Genomic DNA, 11484 nt, shown 5'->3' on the forward strand with positions numbered 1-11484 from the left:
ATGGCCGCCCCACTATGAGACACGACATCCCTCACTGACCCGTAGCCCTCCAGGGGACAACACAGGAGACACAATGTGGGAAGATTTCACCTGATCTGATTCCACTACACTGAGGCAAAACACTAAGGGTATGCAACAGAACAGAAAGGGAACAGACCAATGAAGTCCCCAGGGAATACCAAAAATAAACTTTGGGGCCAGACTTTGGCACCCCATCAGAGTCGACTGGAAAACACTCCTAAAGGCCAACAAACAGCTTTGAACTAACTACAAGCTTTTCTTCTTTGTTGTTGTTGTGTTGTATTTTGTTTGTTTTTGTAATTGGCTTTTTGTTGTTGTTGTTTTTTCTTTTGTTGCTTGGTTTTGCTCTGTCTTGTTCTTGTGCATGTTATTATCTCCGCAGGTCTGTCTAAATAAGATAGGCCAGATGAACAATCTGGAGGAAAAAACAACAGGACCAACCCTTTCAGGCGGACGTGGGAGAGAGGGAAGTGGTGGGTAAGGAAGTGGTGTTAACAAACCCAGGGACAAGGGAACAACAAGTGATCCAAATCAGTGGTGAGGAGGGTGTAGGAGGCCTGGGAGGGCATGATCAGGGTAATGTAACCGCGAGGAATTACTGAAACCAAAATGAAGGTTGAGCATGATAGTGGCATAAGAGGAAAGTAAAAGGAAATAGAGGAAAGAGCTAGGAGGCAAAGGGCATTTATAGAGGTCTAAATAAAGGCATGTACATATGAAAATATATTTATATATGAGGATGGGAAAATAGATCTATGTGCATATATTGATAGGTTTAGTATTAAAGTAGCAGATGGATATTGGGCCTCCACTCAAGTACTCCCTCAATGCAAGAATACTTTGTTCTATTAAATTGGCATTCCATAATGCTAACTTACCTGACACAATCGCTGAAGACAAAGCTGGCACATAAGCAAATGTGGTGAAGAAAGCTGATGGAGCCCGGCTATCAAAAGATATAGCATCTACGGTCTTAAAAACTTAAAGGTAAACAAGCGGCCATCTAACTCAGAAGCAACAAAGCCCACATGGAAGAAGCACACCAACCTCTCCTGGCCTTTAGGGTTTTCGCCTAGGAGGTGTGCTGGACGGTACTGGTTGACTCCATTGGCTGAATTAAGCTCACCTGGACTCGACTGAGCCAACCCAAGTATACACCCCTGGCTTGGGCTTGAATTGGCACATGCCCCTTAGCCTGCATTGGCTTCCAACCTCCTGTCAGGGACCCTAGGCATAGAGAGGAACCCTCTATCCTGCTACTTAACATATACATTGAATTCCTAGATTATTAATCAAAAGGGTGAAATCAGGAAAAACATTCTAAATGTAGAGCTCATCACATGACTGAGTTTTCTGACTAAAATCTAGGTAGATCCCACTGTAAGAGTCCACTTTGGATATGTACATGCAGCGTTTGTCACACAAAAATCCATTTTCTGGGGGAACTGCTTGTTTTCTATCAAAGATACAGTGAAATTTTAACAAAAGTCACACAATTCAACTGATACGGGGTTAATCGTGTGACCTGTGTGGCCAGCCATTTCAGTCTTCGTCACAATGTTTTTCTCCCTGTGCCTGGGTCCTTACAAAGCCTTGGACTGTCCGGACCCTCGATAAGCTCTCTGAATGCCAACCAATCACACCCGTTTGGGCTGTACCCGCCTGCTGGTCTTCATAAGCCTTTGTAAAGGAACACTTCTCTGGGGCACTTTGTCTCGGCTGCTGGACTCTGTACTTCCCTGTAATAAACGCTTTATTTTTAGTTTCTATCAGACTTGTAGTTCTTTCACGACAGCAGCCCTGTGTACTAACCTCCACCTCGGAGAGTCCTTCCCACTCCTAGCCTGCCTTCCCCATGCACTGGGTTCCTAAACTGCCAGTTTATTGTTGGGAAGAGAAAGAAACCATCCAATGAAGAAGCTGTTTCTCAACCCCCTCCCCCACTGCCATGAGAGGACTGTAGGAACTGCTTAAAGTTTACAGCCTCACCTCTGACTCCTAAATGATTAATTCTATGAACTAATGCATCATTCCTGCCAAAAGAGATTGATTCAGAGTGATGCTATTTCTGAGAATGTATTACCTGGACATCTGTTTTAAGAAGATTTAGGGCAATGAATGTACAAATGTGCTCTGCACAATTGATGTATGTATGGATTGTGATAAGAGTTGTATGAGCCCCCAATAAAACAATTACTTTAAAAAAAAGAAAAAAAATGATAATGGCCACAAGTGTACGAATGTGCTTGACCCGATGGATCGATGTAAGGATTGTGATGAGTTGTATGAGCCCACAATAAAATGATTTTTTAAAAGATTTAAACAGTATATTTAGTCAGATGGTTATCATAACTCCATAATGACAAATTAAATAAAGACCTGCATGGCATCTAGGTTTGAACCCTTGGAGACCTGTTGAGCTATCTGGCAATGCCTCCCACTATTGCTCTCTCCCTGCCCCACGGCAACCTCTTTATGAGGGTGAATTTTGTGGCTGTGGTCCAGCTAGTTCAGAAGTGTTGACCAGGAGAGCCCTTTCCATTTTGACACATTCTACTCAAACCCAGACCTGCCTTCTCCTTCAGAGATCATTTATGCTGACCAACACTGACAACCAGCTCCCGGTTGAACTAACATTCTCAAGTCTTTTGCACCCACTGGAGATTCTGTGTGGAGCCCCCTGCCCCCATGTCTGTGTGGACGCTGCCTTTTCTGCCCTCCCCTAAACAGATGTAAGGACCAAGATGAACCTCTCCTGGTTCTTTTAACCGCAGCACACCGAGGTGTTTTGATTTTTCATGTCTCCTCACGCGAGTGTATGTTTATAAAGTCTAGAATAAGTTTGCATATACAGTCCCTAGTGTAGACACTAGCACAAAGGGATGGAAAAATGCTTATTAACTGCAAAAAGCCACACATCCTTAGCAAAATTGGCTTTTGGGGACTAGTTACGTGAGCAAGTGAGCAAGAGTTTGTTTTTCTTATAGAACAAATGCCTTCTTTAGCACTGGCCTCAAATAAAGGCCCTAAAGTGGCATATTTCACCAATCCAAGTATTTTTCTCATCTGAAAACCCTTAATATTTCAGATCCATAAGCAGGTCTCTAGATCATCAAGGCAAAGTTAAAAACAGTGAGCTGTTTGTTAACAGGAAACATGTTTCATAATTCAAGAAACAAATGGCTCTGTGAATATGTATCTTAACCTCAGAAATCTTCATGTGCAATGCATTCTGGTAAGAGCTCAGTGATACTGCTAAGGAGTCAAGTTATGATTCTGATACTTAAGAAATGCCATTGCACACTGGGGGTAATTACCAAAGAATATGCCAGAGATACTAACAAAGTTTGTGTTCAAACTATAATCTATTGAACTTGCTCTCCTCTCTGCTTATTACTCGATCACCCTGTCGATTGGTTTTGTCCATCCTAGGACAGCTGAGAGCTCCTTAGGAATGTCAGCTGAGAGAAAAGAAGTTGGAAGACTAATATTTTCCCAACCTATCCTTAAACAATCTCATTAACCTACCACGATAAAGAGCCCTTTGTAAGGAAATCGTGTTTATCTAACCTATTTGTAGGTGCTCTGCACTTGCTGGGCCTCTGGGTGTAAGGGCTGGGAGGGAGGCATAGAAATGGTCTGTGAAGGAAACGGATGTCCGCGTCTGATCAGTACACATGTCAACAGGCAAAGGACTCTCCTGATCAAAGGTTCTGGACTAACTGCACAACAACAAAGTCCTCAGAGTCAGCCCGTGTCACTGGCCATCTCCTTATGGAAGTCCAGCTCGCTGCTGTCATCTTCAGCCCTGTCGCCTCCGAAGACACTCCGAGTCCACCTTGTTGTGCTGCTTGGGAGGCCACTTGGTTGTCCTCTCCAGAGGATGAAGAACCATAATTGAACTTCCGAAGATTTAGAAACTCTCCATGTTTATTTATCTTGTTATTTGTTATCTTTATTTTCTGAATTCCAAGAATAATTAGCAATAAAGTTGTTTTATTTTTTTAATCATTTTATTAGGGGTTCATACAACTCTTAATCGAGTTGTTTTAAAAGGCCTGTCATAACCAAAATAGGGGGACCTGGGCATGTGGATCTCACTTGACAGGAGTTTGGTACAGAGATGTAACTTCAGAGAAAATGCTGGCAGGAACTGAAGGATTGAGAAGCAGGCCGGCCCTCTAAGAGAAGGAAGACATGAACACAGGACAAATGGTCCAACAGGACCCTAGAAACATCCGATGGGTCAGCCCTTTTGATTTCACACTTCCTCATTAGTCCTACAAAGAGCCACACCAGAGTGACAGTTCCCAAGGACAAATCGGAAGAGGGCACACTAAAACCAGGCCAAAAGGAGATGAGAGGAACTCTGGAAGACAGAGCAACGAAGGGCATTGCGATACAACAATCGTATTAGCAATCAATGATTGACACATGGACACACAGGTATATAGAAATGACAAAGAAGTGTGGGAAGATGGAAGGTAGCACACCCACCAGGAGATACGGATTTGGTTGTAAACATTTCTATATGCACAATTACAGACCCTTCACTGAAAGGAACATCAAGTTCTACATGGCTGGACCTTCACTATAGACAGACAGCCACCCACATTCATAAGGGGACCCAAAAATTCTTTTGTCCAAAATGATCTCTACTCCTTGTCCTGGGCATTGCTAGACCCCACCTGGACAGACATATGAACACAGACTCCTCTAAGAGAGCTACAGAAGTCATTACCAGCCGTTAACATGTCAGAGTACAGCTATGCAACTTTTCAGCTTGATACCCACTGTGGAAAAAGCGGCTGTAGAAATGGAATCCGACGAACTTGAAGGGAAAGATATTCGGGAGTCAGGGGGAAACCGGACCTTGGTCCTGAGCAAAATAAGGTCCTGGGAAATGGTGGTACAGGGATGGAGAGTATGCCAGGACACGGAGGAAGGATTCAGAAATAGGTCATGAAAACTAACCTTATTCAAAAACAAACATACTAACTAACTAACCTTATTCACCAATGGTGATCTTATCGACTTCCCCATATTGTCCATATACTTCCTACCTGCCTTAAATGTCTAGCAAACAGAGCTGACAGTGATCATGGAAACTCAAACTGGTGGAAGAAGGGAATGGACTGGCTAGTGTAATCAGAACAACAGGAATGCAAGCAGCTTCAGGCATGTTTATTTCCAGGGTTACAAGGGTGTCAGAACTCTCTGGCCATCCTCCGGGACGAGCAATGACCCCCAACCGCTCTGGAATCATCTCTTTCTAGCTTGTAATTCCTGTACCATTATGATTCTTCCCCCCTCCTCTCCCCTCCTCATTCCTTCCTTGCTTCCCTTTTCTATTTTAGGCAGGGCTCTTGATTGGCCCAGCATGGAGCATGTCTGTGGTCTGCCACGTGGAACAGGGAAGGAGAAGCGGCTCTTCAAAGGAACGTGGAAGACGCTGCCAGTGAAGTGAAGAATGGACACCCAGCGACACAAACAACACACAGGACAGCAGGCGAACACGGCCCCCTCTGCCCTCGCAGGAAGTCTCCGGCTTGAGAACAAAGGCTGCTGACTCTGGTTTAAAGTAGTACCTTCTCCAAGACTCTTATCTGAGGTGGCTCTAAACTGTCCCAGCCGGAAAAAGCTGGGACAGAGCTTTCAAGCACAGAAACACATTCTATTGCCAGAAGGAAACAACCAATTAAAACCATGCGACAAAAATCAATGCTTTTTAACCTACGTCTTCCGTACTGTATAGGCTGGACCACAGGCAGTAGCAGAAAAACGGAGGGAAGATGGAAAGTGTCAGGGATTTTATCTCCCTTGCACTCACAATGTTCCTGGAAGCAGCAGTCAAGAAGTAAAACCGCACACTGCATCGGTTAAATCCGCTGCAAGACACCTCTTAAAAGTGTTCAAAAGCAGAGCTAGCACTTTAAGGACTAAGGTGCACCTGAGCCAAGCCGTGGTACGTTTAGCTGACAATGAATAAGGAAGCCAGAAGAATGGATTCCTTTAATGATGGGTCTTGGTACAGAATACTGAATATGTCAGAAGGACAAACAACTCTATCTTGGAGGAAGGACATCCAGAATGCTCTCTAGAAGCAAGAATTGGGACATCGTCAGGAGACCCGTTCCTGGACTAGAGCATCATGCTTGGCAGAGGGGAGCAGAGAAGAGAGAGGCTCTCAGTGAGACAGAGGGCACACAGTGCTGGCTCAACAACAAACTCGACAGAGCAGTGACTGGGAAGCCAGGCCAGGCCTCATCCTGCTGTATTTGGGGTGGCTAAGACACAGTACCTCCCAACAATAGGAGGGGCTCATCAGAGTCAGGCCAAAGGGTGGGCCGTTCAGGGAACTGCCTAGAAGTGAAGGGGCAGAAGGACTACTGTTTTCTTGTTTCTTTTAGGGACTACAAAAGGCAAATCTGGATCGATTGCCAGCCTCTCCTCTGGAGTGATCACCGGTTAAATAACTCAAATGTGGCTAGGGGAAATGCAAGCCTGGGAGTTCCCAGCGAGGACAGGATTCCCAGCTGGCCTATAAAGCAGCTTCATACTCCTGGATAAAAACTGACGCATGCACGTGCACACACCACTGCTTCTGCTCCCCGTGTTTGTGGCACACGGAAGACTCTCCCACTGGATAGCAGAACCTAGGAAGATAGAGAAAGCTGCTCTCTCCTTGCTCCATAGAGATTCTCTGGAATAGCCTTTAAGATGCAGGTCCTCCTTTCCCTTCCTCCTGGTCGTGTACAGTGCTGTGGCTTTTTGTCATGATTAAAATAAGATTGTAATTGCCTTGCATTAACTGTAAAGCTCCGCAGGAGCCCTGCTGCTATAGTGGGGAATGTGCTGGGCTACTACTCGCAAGGTCAGCAGTTTGAAACCGCTAGTGGCTCCATGGGGTGAGATGAGGCTTTCTGTTCCCATCAAGATTTTATTTTATTTTTCACACCCCCAACCCCCGTTCCCATAGATAAAAATTACAAAAACAAACGAAGACCTGAGCCCACCATTACTGAGTTGATTCTGACTCATAGTGACCCTATAACACAAAGTAGAACTGCCTTTGTGGGTTTCTGACTCTTTACATTTTCTCCCTGAGAGTGGCTGGTGGTTTCAAACTGCTGACCTTGCCGTTAGCAGCTCAACGCATAACCCGCTCATCGTAAAGATTTTTAGTGTAGGAAACCTACAAGGACGTTCTGTTTGGTCTATAGGGTTGCTATGAGTTGGGCTGGACCTGATGGCAATGAGCTTGGCTTTGGGGCTTTGTAAGAGCCTCGGACATGAAGCTTTACATTGCAGCATGTCAAGCAGGAAGAGGAAGTGCTTTCTTTACAGGGATTAATGAACTCTCCATTTGTCTTAGTCAGGGATTAAGCCACAGAGCTGGGTCCCATGCCCACTCTGAAGAAGTCCCTGGGTGATGACAACAACCCACGTGTCAACCCTGCGTCTGAGTCAGGGCTTGCGGCCTCAGTTCGGAGTTCAGCTCAATGTAAAGAGAGACCGAATCCTCACGCCTGGACTGGTAGGTAACATCAGAGTTGGAGGTTGTCAAGGATTGCGTCTTGCTTGGACCCACTATCGATGCTCATGGAAGCAGCAGTCTGGAGATCAATCGACACACTGCATGGGGGAATCTGCTGAAAGCGTTGAAAAGAATGTTACTCTGAGGACTTAGGAGTGCCTGACCCAAGCCACGGGGCCTTCGATCACCTCGTGTGCATGTGAACGCAGGACACTGAAGAAGAAGAGGCGCTGCATGTGAGTGTCAGTGCCGTCAAAGAACAGCGACGGCATGATGGACGGCTGGAAGAACCAACCGAGCTGGCCTGGAAGAAGGACAGGTGGAATCCTCCTGAGAGGCCAGGAGGGCGAGCCTTCATCTCATGTACTTAGGATAGGTTGTCAGGAGAGACGGGTCCCTGCAGAAGGACAGCAGGCTTGGCAGAGGAGCAGCAAGAAAGCAAGCAGGCCTCCAGGAGCAGGACGGACAGCGGCGATCACAATGGGACACAGGCAGAACAGCTGAGGGTGGACGGTGTGTCGTTTTATGACTCAGGGTCACTGTGAGTCAGAACCAACCTGACAGCATCCAACATGTCAGGGATTAGAATCCCCTCCGGAGCGAGTTCTGTGCTAGGCAGAAGGGCAGGTTAAAGTGGGATACATTCTGAGTCTCCACTTTACTAGCTGGTGTCCATCAAGTCACCACTGTGGATTTCCTTGGGGACAGGGTCTGTTGAAAGTCATTGCTCTGTGTGTAAGAGTCATCTCAGAAGCAGAGGGAGAATCCCAGGACTCTCAAGGAAAAAAAGTCAGCAGAGAAGCAAGCTGGGGATCTCAGACTGAATAAAATGGTGGAGGCTGAGACCAGAGGCCGTACCACCAAGACCAGAGGCCGAAGCAAGGAGACCGTGAATCGGAGCAGAGGAGCAGCACAGACACCTTCAGACTGAGGCAGAGGACCAGGTAGTTTCCTGGCCCATGGCCATCAGAGGCTAAGGGGTCGCAGGGCCAAGAGGCTGAGGGCTGGAGAGACTGGAGTCCTGGCCGAGAAGAGATGGTTCTGTGTCCTCAGTGTTCATGTGGATCCTGACTTGTGGAAAGCCGCTAAGTTCCTTAATAAATCCCCTTATTTGTATCATGAGAGTTCTGAAAGAAGGACGGGGAGGAAGGACAGTCTGACCTCTGCCTTGAGACAAGAGGCCTTGGCTTGGTGGAGAGTGGAATCCCCCTTGTGTAGCTGTATGTTAGTAGCATCTGAAGTCATCTAACTTCACTGGGAGAGAAGAATCATCATCCTCATCAACCCAAGACTGCTTCCTGTGAGAAGGTCTAACACACCTCCACTCTTCCACCCCACCCCCCTAACCAGCACCCGCTGTCCATCCATCACATAGCACTCTCCACTTTCGGCTGGGCTTAGTAAACTGTCACAATGGCTACACAGAACTCATACAGCTTACTGAGAGTAAAAGCCCCATAAGGGAAGTAATAGGCTACAATTCAGGATCAGGATCAACTTGGAATCGACAGGAATTCAGGATAAAGCTCAATCTGAACAGCTTCCAACCAAGGGAACTAGCTCTCAGCTCTCAGCCTTGCTACCTGGCAGGTGAGCACAGACTCTGCCACCAGCTCCTGCTTGATCAGCCTTCTGCCACAAGGCCCTACTCAGGCAAATGCTAACAGACGTTGCCTCAACCATTAAGCACCTGGCAGCACCCTGTTCAGCCTACAGCAAGCCTCCATCTACCTGAATGCACTCACCTCTCTCAATCCGTGGCAGTGAGTCCGCTGCAGCCACCTGGCTCTGGGGGCCAGGAGTCCACTGTAGCCATCGCGCACCAGTCTTCTGGCTCTTGCCGTGAGTGCTGTCTTGCAGGCTTATTCTCGCTCCGGTTTTATAGCTTTTAGTCTCGTGGATCTAGAAGGTTCCATAGGTCCACAGGAGGCACTCCATGCATGTCTCCTCATGGTAGTGAGGTCCCCTCTGCTCTGTGGGTCAGGTCTTTAGGACTAGCACGACGGCAGAAGTGTAGACCAGTCACCACAGCAGCTAACCAATCTCAAGCACCAGCTGCTCTCAGGGAAGAGAAGTCACCCACCGTACTCCCATTAACAATGGCTTGGAAGCTCACAGGGGCAGTTCTATAGGGCCCTGTTCTATCAGGACTGCTATGAGTCAGAATAGGCTCCATGGTAGCAAGTTTTGAGTCTACAAGTTTTACATGCCTTATGGGCAGAGCCAAATGTCCAACCTCTTTGCAAGATGTAGTCCAGCAGCAAATTATCCGGGTTAATGATAAACTCAGAGCCTGAAAAGCCGTATGTAAAGAGACACCACTGACCTGAAGGAACCCTTGATGGACCAAGCAAGCTTTGGGAGGCCCGCACAGGGCGATAACCAGGGGCCTCCCCCTGGAGCCAGTGTCCCAGTTTGGACTTCCCTCTTCCAAGCTCCCAACACATTTCTGCTTGCTAAAGATAGCCACTGGTGTTTGGTTTTTTTTTTTTTGACGGCTGCACTAAGAAGCAAAGACAGACTGGTTTAGACCAATTATAATTTCCTCCCAGGGATTGGGTGGACTGCGACCCGCGGATAACTGAGAGGATTTATTGTGGAAGAGGCTCTATATTGGGATAAGCAAGAGGATCTGTAGGACTCTTTATCCTGCCCAGCGCTGACTTCTCATTCATTCCCAGCGAAGATCCTTTTAGTTCCCCAATACGTTTTGTACCGAATTCTGATTATATTGCCCCTTAGTGCCTATGTCCTCCACTTTTCTCCCTGGTTATTCGTGGCTGTTCCCTTTTGCAGAAAAACCTAAAATTTTCATCACTCGGTGCCATTTCCTTCTCCTTTCCAATAATCTAGTCTGATTATTTCGTGCCATACTCCAAAGCTGTCACTACCGCATCTCCTCCACAGCTTCACCAAGAGCAAGCTACTGTGCCTCGCTTGCCAAGCAATTCGCAAGTGTTCAGTGTCGGGCATGAATCTCTAATGGCTCAGGGAACAAATGCGCCTGTCCCACTGTCAGGCCCTGTGAACCAGTACACAAACACAAACACTTCAATTCCCAGCCTTCAAAACTCTGGAATCCTTCCTGTCTCCACCCCTATCTTAATCACTCTATCTCCGAGGACTATAACTCCAGAGATAAAATTCCACTGCTTTTTCTCATGTTTCCTTTCCCAGTCTTTTCTGTGAACTGTTGTCTCTGAAGGAGCCTTGGTGGCATAGTGGGTTTCACCTCGGGTTCTTAAATGCAAGGTCTGCAGTTCAAAACTACCAACGGCTCCACAGTGGAAAGTGGAGACTTTCTACTCCTATGAAGATGTACCGCCTCGGAGAAACCCAAGGGCAGTCCTCTTTTCCACGAGGTAGAGTGAGTGGAAAGAGTGGGTGGTTTTTGAATGACCACAGAAAAATCATGCACTATTCTGGCTGTCTGAAACAGCATCTCTGTGGAAGAAGCCACGCATACTTCCGTCATAGTAGAGAGCTGAGAGCCAGTACTGGAAGAAGAAGCATCTTCTCATCTCTTTTCCAGAGAAGTAAAACCTGGGTATGCTTGGGCATCCCCGCCCAAACTCACCTGTCTGATTTGTTACTTTTGTTTTTTTACTAAGAAATTAGGAGCTACTATACTACTTTTAACTGAGAATTGGTTTTTCTTTTTCAAAATTCAATTTTTTTCAGTAAAAATGTTTTCAAACATTTCACAAAAAGCTGTCATTTCATATTTTAGAAGGCATTCTCCCTTATGTGTTTCTGTATTAAAAAGTAAACACACTAGATGGGGAAATGTTTTTAAACCATTTCAGACATTATATAAAAGAGCTATGAAAAAGAAAAAATTAAAATATCCCTTGGGTAAAATCCACGAGTACAGAAGATGATTCAGGATTTATAAATAACTCATCTGAGTTAAGCAAACATACAGT

This window comes from Tenrec ecaudatus, chromosome 17, assembly GCF_050624435.1.
Source record: "Tenrec ecaudatus isolate mTenEca1 chromosome 17, mTenEca1.hap1, whole genome shotgun sequence".
Lineage (NCBI taxonomy): Eukaryota > Metazoa > Chordata > Mammalia > Afrosoricida > Tenrecidae > Tenrec > Tenrec ecaudatus.